The 9343-nt window shown below is 48.0% G+C and overlaps 1 protein-coding gene across 1 annotated transcript in view; it reads right to left on the reverse strand.

Annotated features, from left to right (window-relative positions):
• Positions 1-9139, reverse strand: part of ATP6V1C1 (ATPase H+ transporting V1 subunit C1) — a 44367-nt gene extending 35228 nt beyond the window's left edge. Inside the window, exon 1 of the mRNA XM_084749527.1 lies at positions 8962-9139. The gene's annotated coding sequence lies outside the window, so the exon portion shown is untranslated. The remainder of the gene's footprint in view (positions 1-8961) is intronic.
• Positions 9140-9343: the final 204 nt, after the last annotated feature.

Below are 9343 nucleotides of genomic sequence, written 5' to 3' on the forward strand. Positions count from 1 at the left end.
ATGTGTGTGTGTGTGTGTGTGTGTGTGTGTGTGTGTGTGTGTGCGCGCGCGCGCGCGCACGCGCGCGCGCACTAGGGTGGGGGGTGGATGAATTTAACAGGGACAGAATATAAACCACTTTGCATGTCGTATGTACCAGCTACAGACGGCTTTGTACCCACACAGTTTTCTCTCCAGGTAACAGAAAGCTGAGTAACTCATTACACACATGCACCGAGTTCTGGCGCCCACTTGGAATGAAATTTGAATCTGCCCATCATGCTTAGCTGCATTTTTTCCTGCCTTATCCTGACAGCCTTCCTGTATCCTCCTTTTCCACCTTAACCTCAAGCCTGCCCTTAGTTCCCTTTCCCAGTTTGCCACTACTCAGTCCACATTGCACAAAGTACTGACAATAAAGCCATCCAAGCCATTTTCTCGACCAAGCCATCTACCCACCAAATGCATTAACATCCACCCAAGCACATCTGTCTCAATCCATGTCCACCGAGCCCAAGTAAACATTCTAACGGCACTAAGGCAGACAGGGATCTTACATCTAGCGTCTTATTAACTAGTAATTTTTTTCAATTTAGGATCTTATTCATCTCAAGTCCCTAGAACTATGGTTGCCTCTGGGAAGCAAAACAAATAAAATGTAGTCCTGTCCTCAAGGAACTTCCAAAGACGGCCACAGACATCTACAAAAAGGCAGGCAAATGTATGTAGGTAAAGAGATACAGTACAAGGGGCCAAGACAGGAAAACCACCTCAATGCAACGCATTAGCAGCACACAGGCACAAAGCAAATGCAAAGGAAAGCCTGGGTCCAACGCTCTGACACTGTTTAATTATATCTCTTACCTATGGCAATTTGAAGGATAGAATTATTCCACCACACTGATTTAAATGCACAGATCAGCTAGTGCTGCTTCAGTGAATGCAGTGGAAGATAAAGCCCCATCAGGAGCAACTACAAAATGCAGGACAGCACCCAGGAAGTACCCCAGCCCTGAGCTGAGTGCTTTCAAGAAGCCAACACTGTAGTCCAGCTGCGGTGCACACACCTATAGTCCCAGCACTTGGCAAACTGAGGCGGCAAGGTTGAGGGTAGCCTGAAAGACAATCACGAGGCCCAGGGCAGCTGGAACGATACACAGTAAGACCTTGTCTTAAAAGGCAGGCAGGCAGGCAGGCCACTTTACTCTGCAACGCACTCATCTCTAAAGTAACTGAATCCATGTGAACTAAGGCTGGAAAATGGTCTAGATGCACAATGACGTCCTTTTTGGTGCTTGAAATTACCATCCGCCTTCCAGGTCCAAGGACTCACATGTGGAGGAGCCGTGACACGTCTCAGTGGGGAGGGCACCTGATCCCAAGCCTGAACCCAATTCCCAGGACCTACATGGTGGAGAGGACTGAACCCACACATTTAAGTTGTATGATGGCCTACACAAGAGCACTGTGGCACACACACACACTAAATACACATCTTTAGAAGTCAGGAGCTCCTGTGAGGACATATGTGGCGGAGGTGAATCTGTGTAGGTTCTTTCCTAAAGCAGAACAACTGCTCACACACATGCTCGCCGCCTCAGGTCAACACTGAGATGGTTTAGAGTGCACGGGGCATGTGTGTAGCTACATGGAGCCCCTCGGCCACTCCCTCGGCCACTTGACAGAGAACACTGAGGCATCTTTGATTTTGACTTCATCAGGGAAGAGGGAAGATGCTGAAGGAAGTCCTTGGACACTAAAGACAAGCAAGCCTGCTACAGCAGCTTATTCCATCAGGCACAGGAAAAGGTGTGCTGAGGTGACAGTGGGCAGCCCTCCAAATAGCACCTTCACAGAGGTGACCAGCATGAGACAGTCATCACAAGCCACTCGTTCTAAAGCTGTCACATCCCACCACCACATCATTAATACTATACAGATAAACGCTACCCTTCACAGCGGAAGCATCTCAGTTATGGCTGTGGGAGGGGCCTACTCCTAGTTTGTTTGTTTCTAGCAACTAAAGGAAGAACTTTAGTTTCAGTATTTCCAGGATTCATATGAGATCTTAGAATTGTCAGACCATAGATCATCAATAAATACATCTTAATTTTTTCAAGTTATTTTTTCCCTTTTGTTTTTGTTGTTGTTGTTGTTGTTGTTTGGTTTTTTCAAGATAGGGTTTCTCTGTGTAGCCAGGGCTATCCTGAACTCACTTTGTAGACCAGGCTGGCCTTGAACTCACAGAGGTCCACCTGCTTCTGCCTTTCCAAGTGCTGGTATTATAGGCATGCGCCACAGCTTCAAGTTTTATTTTTAAGTGAAACAATATTTATTAAAGTATCTTCAGTATATTTAAATGAAAAAATAGTCATTAATCAGCTTAGTTCATAAACGGCTGTATCGGTCACCCCAGTTGTCAAGAAATAGATTTCTAAAGAGAGCCTGCTCTCATGCAGGTGCCTATCAAACACGTGGGAAGAAGCAAATGGTACTGTAGCTACCAAGTACGTCTCCAATGTTCTCAAAACCCACTCCGTGGAGCTGGGGAAGATAGCTTTGTTGGCACGGTGCTCACCCAGGAAGCCTGAAGCCTTGCGTTCTATCCCCAACACCACGTAGACTGTGGGTAGGGGTACTTACCTGTATTCCTAGTCCTTGGAGATAAGAGCTGGAAGATCCAAAGTTCAAGCCATCCTTGGTTTACAGTTCTAGATGAGGCCAGCCTAGGTTACATAAGACTCTTTCAAGAAGAGCAGGGCTGAAGAGATGGCTCAGCAGTTAAGAGCAGTGGCTGCTCTTCCAGGGGTCCTGAGTTCAATTCCCAGCAACCACATGGTGGCTCACAGCCATCTAAAATGTGATCTGATGCCTCTTCTGGCCTGCAGGTGAACACGCAGATAGAGCACTCACATACATTAAATAAACCTTTATAAAAAGAAAAAAGAGCCGGGTGGCAGTGGCACACACCTTTAATCTCAGCACTCGGGAGGCAGAGGCAAGTGGATCTCTGTGAGTTCGAGGTGAGAAGCAGAGATAGGAGAAGCGACTCCTCCAAGTTGTCTTCTGACCTCCACGAAAACCTCATAACCCCCTGAGCCCAGCTGTAATGCCAACTTTCTTTGGAGATGGTCCTTTACAATCCTGACTGGATCACAATGCACTCTGATGTAAGAGGATCTCTCCAATACAACACATTCGAGTCTGAAATTCAAGTTAAAGGCTTAAAAGCGTGGCTAGGGATATGGCTAAGCTGTAAAGTGCTGGGATTAAAGGCATGTGCCACCACGCCTGGCTTCATCTGAGTCTTTTAACTGCTCCAAAGACAACACATATTGAATCATGAGTAATAAAAAGCACTTCAGGGGCTGGAGAGATGGCTCAGAGGTTAAGAGTACCACCTGCTCTTCCAAAGGTCCTGAGTTCAATTCCCAGCAACCACATGGTAGCTTACAACCACCTGTAATGAGATCTGGTGCCTTCTTGTGGTGGGCAGGCACACGTGTATGGGCTGAACACTGTATAAATAACAAAATAAATCTTAAAAAAAAAAAAAAAAGACACTTCAATCTGCTAAACAATTTGGTGCTAAATTCCTTTAGAGCAGAGCAGAGCACAGTTAATGAAAATATAAATATGTACAATGTCATAACTATTAACTACACTTTCTGGGCCTGGCAGAAACCTATTTAAGTTTTTCATACAATTAATTAGAAATAGTAATACATACTTTTTGCAGTTAATAGTTAAGATCCATTAAACAAAAACTGAATTCACAGAAATATCACTCTTATTTTCGGTGTCTTCAACATTGAGTATTTGTCCAAGTATGTGATGATAACACATGCTTGCCTGTCTCCTTGAGAAATCCAGTTGTCCCAAGGTGAGGATTTCTATTCAGAAATTGGTGGGTGAGTCTACCCATGGGACAGACCTGCCTAAAATGCCACAAGCATACAACTCAGAAGCACTGAACTAGTACAAGCTGAATGGTGAAGTTAACAGGACAGGGCTGTGTCAGCAGTAAGAGCACTTCCTGCTTTTGCAGAACCAGGTTCAGTTCCTAACACTCGCCTGGTGGCTCACAACCACCAGTAACTCTCGTTTCAGGGGGCTCCAATACCCTTTTCTGGCTTCCACAGGCACCAGGCAAATGTGGTATATAAAACATACATGCGTTGGGCATGGTGGTACACTTGGGAGGCAAAGGCAGACAGATCTCTGTGAGTTCGAGGCCAGCCTGGTCTACAAAGAGAGTTCCAGGACAGCAAAGACTACAGGGAGAAACTCTGTCTCGAAAAACCAAAAATCAAAACCATACATGCAGACAAAACATTCATACACATAAATAACTTATTTTAAAAAGTTAATATACCACTTAGCTGGGCTATCTTATAAATAACTTCCTATTCATTCAATCTGCTTTAAGTGCTTAGGAAATGCCTGCCTCCTCCCCCTCCCCCACGTGTTTCAGACACTCTAGTCCCTTTGCCTCCCAAGAGCTGAGATTAAAGGACTGCATTACATCTGGCTTCAGCCTCTTTCTAAAGAATGCCAGTTTTGCACCCACCCAACATTCTACGTTCAAATGCACGTGTTCTTCACTTTAGATCCACAGCTAATGAACATCTTCTGTAACATCAGCACCTCTCCTCCACTGACTACTTGACTCAGTTCTTCACCTGATAAGTGTACGGCACATGTGCACAACAGAATATTGTTACAAATCCATTCCCACTGGAGAATGCTGACTACTAATCCGGATCGACAGTGAAAGATGAGCCCAGCGATGCATGACTGTGACATTGATACTTGAGAGGCAGAGGCAGGAGGATCAGGACTTCAGGGCTGCCCTCGGCTATGTGCGACCTTACCTCAAAACAAAAAGAAAAAGAAATCTCAGACCACCTTGGTTTAAGGCCTCAGCTCTTTCCAAGAACGTCACACTAATGCTGACATAAAAATATTGATGATAGCAAGGCATGGTGCTGCAGACCTTTAATTCCAGCTCTTGGAGGCAAAGGCAGGCAGATCTCTGAGAGTTTGAAGCCAGCCTGGTCTACAAAATGAAATTTCATGACAGCCAGGGACCCTGTCTCAAGAGGGGAAAAAAAAACTGATGAAATGGAATCAAATGCAAGTATTTGCAGCTAAAATGAAATATAGCTCTACATCCAAACAGTAACAATGCCCCCACAGAAGATTACAATCTGTACAAAGATAAACTATGAAAGACACTGAGTCAAAACTGTTGCTGTTCCTAAGCAAAATCAAGTTCAAAAGAAGGGAAGAGGCTTACACCTGTGTCCCAGCACTGGGAGGTGGGAGGGAAGACTGGGTAGCCCTAGGCCAGCCTGGGATGCAGGAGCCGAAGGGACGTGTGGACGGTGGAGGCCTTTGCAAAGGTTCAGTGTGGCGTGCTAGTCTAAGGGACGTGTGGACGGCGGAGGCCCTTTGCAGGATCCACTGTGGCTAGTCTTGCCGTCTTGCTCCTGACCAATGGACATTACTCCACAAGTCATGGCAAGAATCACAGAATCCCGTTTCTGAAGCCCACAAGTTTTAGGTTAAAAACAAACAAAACCCAACTAACTTAAACGAGAATGCTGAGATTTATAGACATGATGGGCAGTGTAGGCCATCCTGGCCTACAGAGTGCGCTCCAGGTCAGCCAGGACCACACAAGATATGAACAGGCACACAAACACATTCACCACACGTGCCAGGACTCAAGGTGCAAAGGCAGGCAGATCTCTGAGTTCAAAGCCAGCCTGGTCTACACAATGAGTTCCAGGACAGCCAGGGAGTCCTAGCGAGACCCTGTCGCAATAAAGTAAAATAAAGCCTTGCTGCTTTAAATGCAGTTACAGCAGCCACCTCGCTCTCAATATTCAGGATGCAGAGGACTATTTCCTGAGATCTGATCTGTTAGCTAGAAAGCAACCAAAAGGGAAAAGGATCCTGTAGTTCTGAGCCGAAAACCTGAGGCTCCAACTTCAGCACAGCTGAGGCTCACTTGTTGCCAGAGGACTGTGACTGACGCCTTCAGCTCACGCTGCAGCTCCCCCAGCTCCCCAGCACACAGAAGCCCACACCACACTCACAGAAACGCACTTCTGCGTTTCTCCAGACAGAGTTTTGCTACGCAGCCCTGGCTGACCGGCAACTCACTATATATGCCAGACTGGCTCAAACTTAGGGAATCCCCCTGCCTCCACCTTCCCAGTACTAGAATTACAAGTGTGTATCACATCCAGCTTATAGAAGCAGTTTCTTCTCTCTCTCTCTCTCTCTCTCTCTCTCTCTCTCTCTCTCTCTCTCTCTCTCTCTTTCTTTCCCTGCTCCTCCTCTTGTTGTTGTTGTTGTTATTTTCAGGCAAGGATTCCATGTGCAACCACCCTGGCTGTCCTGGAACTCACTCTGTAAACCAGGCTGGCCTTGAACTCACAAAGATCCACCTACCTCTGCCTCCTAAGCGCTGGTATTAAAGGCATTTGTCACACTAGGCTCAGAAGCAGTTTCTTTTCTTTTTTAAAAAAAGAGATTTATTTATTTTATGTGTATGACTGCTTTATCTGCATGTACAGGGGAGGGCATCAGATCTCAGAATAGATGGTTTTAAGCCACTGTGTGGTTGCTGGGAATTGAACTCAGGACCTCTGGAAGAGCAGTCAGTGCTCTTAACCGCAGAGCCATCTCTCCAACCCTCAGAAGCAGTTTCTAAAGCGCAAACTGCAACTGCAGACTCTCTTGAGGCTGTCCTAACTAGCTGAGCTTCACCAAAAGCTTTGACTCAACGACATCATGCACCTCAAAACCCTTATCCTTCCCTCTACACGTGACCATGCTTACAACACAGGTAACAGCAAGAATTCCATCTGAGGTTAAAAAAAAACAACAACAACAACAAAAAAAACCAAAAACAAAAACATGGAAGTTTGGCTTCTCTGCTTCTAGTCTCAAGAGTCTAAATGGGTTCCTATCTATACAATGAATAGTGTTTTCAACTACTGTCCTTCAAAGAGGCCGGAGAACAAAATAAACATGAAATGGGGCAACAGACAACATCACAAAGGATAAATGAGAAAGACTACACATTTTGGCAAGAGTCTCCTCCAACTAACTTCAGGACGCTCCAGCCTCCACTGTGCACTTCAGGTCTACGCACGGCTCTGGGGTAACTACCTCAGGGCAGGGCACGTGGATTGTAACTTTCCTCTTGCTTCCCCCTGAATCCCTCCATGCGGAGAGGATGCCTCCAAATCCCTCAGCAGCCTGCAGGGCTTGTGTCCCCCTGAGCTAGTCTCTGTGACTTTTGCCACCTTTCGTTATCTTCACAAAACTATTTCTTCTAAGGCCACGGTCTGACTCTCTTCAGTGCCTATAACCCTCACTGGTCCTCACACCCTGCACAGTCTGATTCCAGCTGTCCCCACACGCACGCATCTTTGCCTGCTGTCCACTCCCTGCTGCCACACCTTTCTTATGCCAGGCCCCCTGCAATTTCTGGAAATGTGTATTCTTCCTCTCACATCCAGGCCTTGGAAAACTCTGCTCCCTCCGCTTGGATTTTTTTTTTTCCACTCCAGCCTGCTAGTCCCCTTTTCACACAATCCTCCTTTCAGGCCTTAGGTCAACTCACACCCTCAGCAAAGCCTTCTTCGAATCTTCCACAAAGGTCATCTTCCTGAACACCTCTGCCCACCCTATTACTCTTTCAGAGCACATATACCCTTGTATTAACATTTTTCTTTCTTGAGACACGGTCTCACTACTTAGCTCTGCCTAGCCTCCCAAGTACTAGGATTCAATGTGTGTGCTGCCACACACCCCTGTCTATTATTAAGGCCTATCTCCTCCATATTTGTCTGTCAGCTCTATGAGAGCAGAGACCCTGTCTGCTTCTCACGCCTTAGCGCCCCCATAGTATCTGGCATCGGGCATGCACTACGAGCAAGTACCACTAGACCTCAAAACTATTGCCCATTTTCCCACAGTGCACCCTACTATAAACCTGGCCTTTGGCACCCCTAAACCATTGTCTTCTCCCTCATCTGGCCCTCAAATAATGGGGCTTTCCCCGACTAGAAAGTTCTGGGTCCTCTCCAATCCCAGTGACTTGCCAAGACCTAAAGTTAAGTTTTCTTTCCTCCAAGATACTTTTGTCCGCTTTCTTTTTTTTTTTTTTTTTTTTTTTTACTAGTTCCGTATAACCTCATCTTTCCCCTGTGACTTATTTTACCATCATCAGTGTGAACTTCTAGGGCTGGGCTATCCACACCCCACCACTCCATTCCCAGGGCAGCACTAATTACTAAGTAGACAATTCCCCCTCCCCTCCCTGCTCCCTCCCCCCACGTTACATTTTTTTTTCCTCTTTAAAGAATACTAGCTTCCCTGTTGTGCCTCATAGGTGATTCAATTTGCCTTATAAGAGATTCTGCCCGCAAGTTCCTTTTCAGGGGTTTTTGCCTAGACGCCCCCCCCCCCCGATTCTAGTGAAATGGTTTTAGCTGCCTGTATTCCTGTTCCGTCCACTGCCTACAATGACCCTGTGTCCTCTATGACTTCCCCCCTGCCTGCAGTAGGTACCTCTTCGGCCCTGAAAACTGGCAATCCCTCTACTCATATACAGCAAGAACGCCCAGTGGAGACTGCACATACACACACCAGCCCAGATCCTCATCCGAGCCATTTTAGCACGGTCCACCCTCTCACAAGTGACCAGGACACGCTGGGACTCCCACCCAAGGAGGAGGGCCCTAGTGTATTATACTTCTCCCTTCTGCCACTGAGTTCCCCGCCAGGGACCCTTCCCCTTCCTTCTTCCAAAGACACCAACCCTAGGCCCCGAGATGCGGAGAAGCGGCACCCAGGGCGGCTGCAGCTCCGACGCCACAGTCAAGGGCCCCGCGCCCGCCCCCATCCTTCCCCGGCGGCCACTGCAGCGCCAGGCTCCGGGCTGGACTGTCGCTCACTGACCCAAGAAGGTGTCGCAGGAGGCGGCGGCGGCGGCGGCGGCGGCGACAGGTGCGGAGGCAGGAAGCCTGGCAGACGTTTAACCGCTCAGCGCTCCATCCCTCCCGGACCTAAGCTCCGGCCTCTCGGCTTCCTCGACCCCTGCGCCCACAGCAAGTCACGTGCCAGCCGGAGCAGTCAGCTGACCGCGGCGCACGCCGCTCCGCCTACGCGTGCGCGCAGCTGTGCGCGCAATCGCGACGCGGCCCGGCCTCCGGGGTGGGCGGGGCTAAAAGGAGCTCAGAGCGGACTTCCGGGTGGGCGGGGCCCGCCGCTCCTCTCAGTGCACCTGCACAGTCTCGCAGCCCAGCTGGCAACATCCCCGCCCTGCTCACCCTGAAGTCGA

This window comes from Acomys minous (genome assembly GCF_964271855.1).
Source record: "Acomys minous genome assembly, chromosome: 12".
Taxonomy (NCBI): Eukaryota; Metazoa; Chordata; class Mammalia; order Rodentia; family Muridae; genus Acomys; species Acomys minous.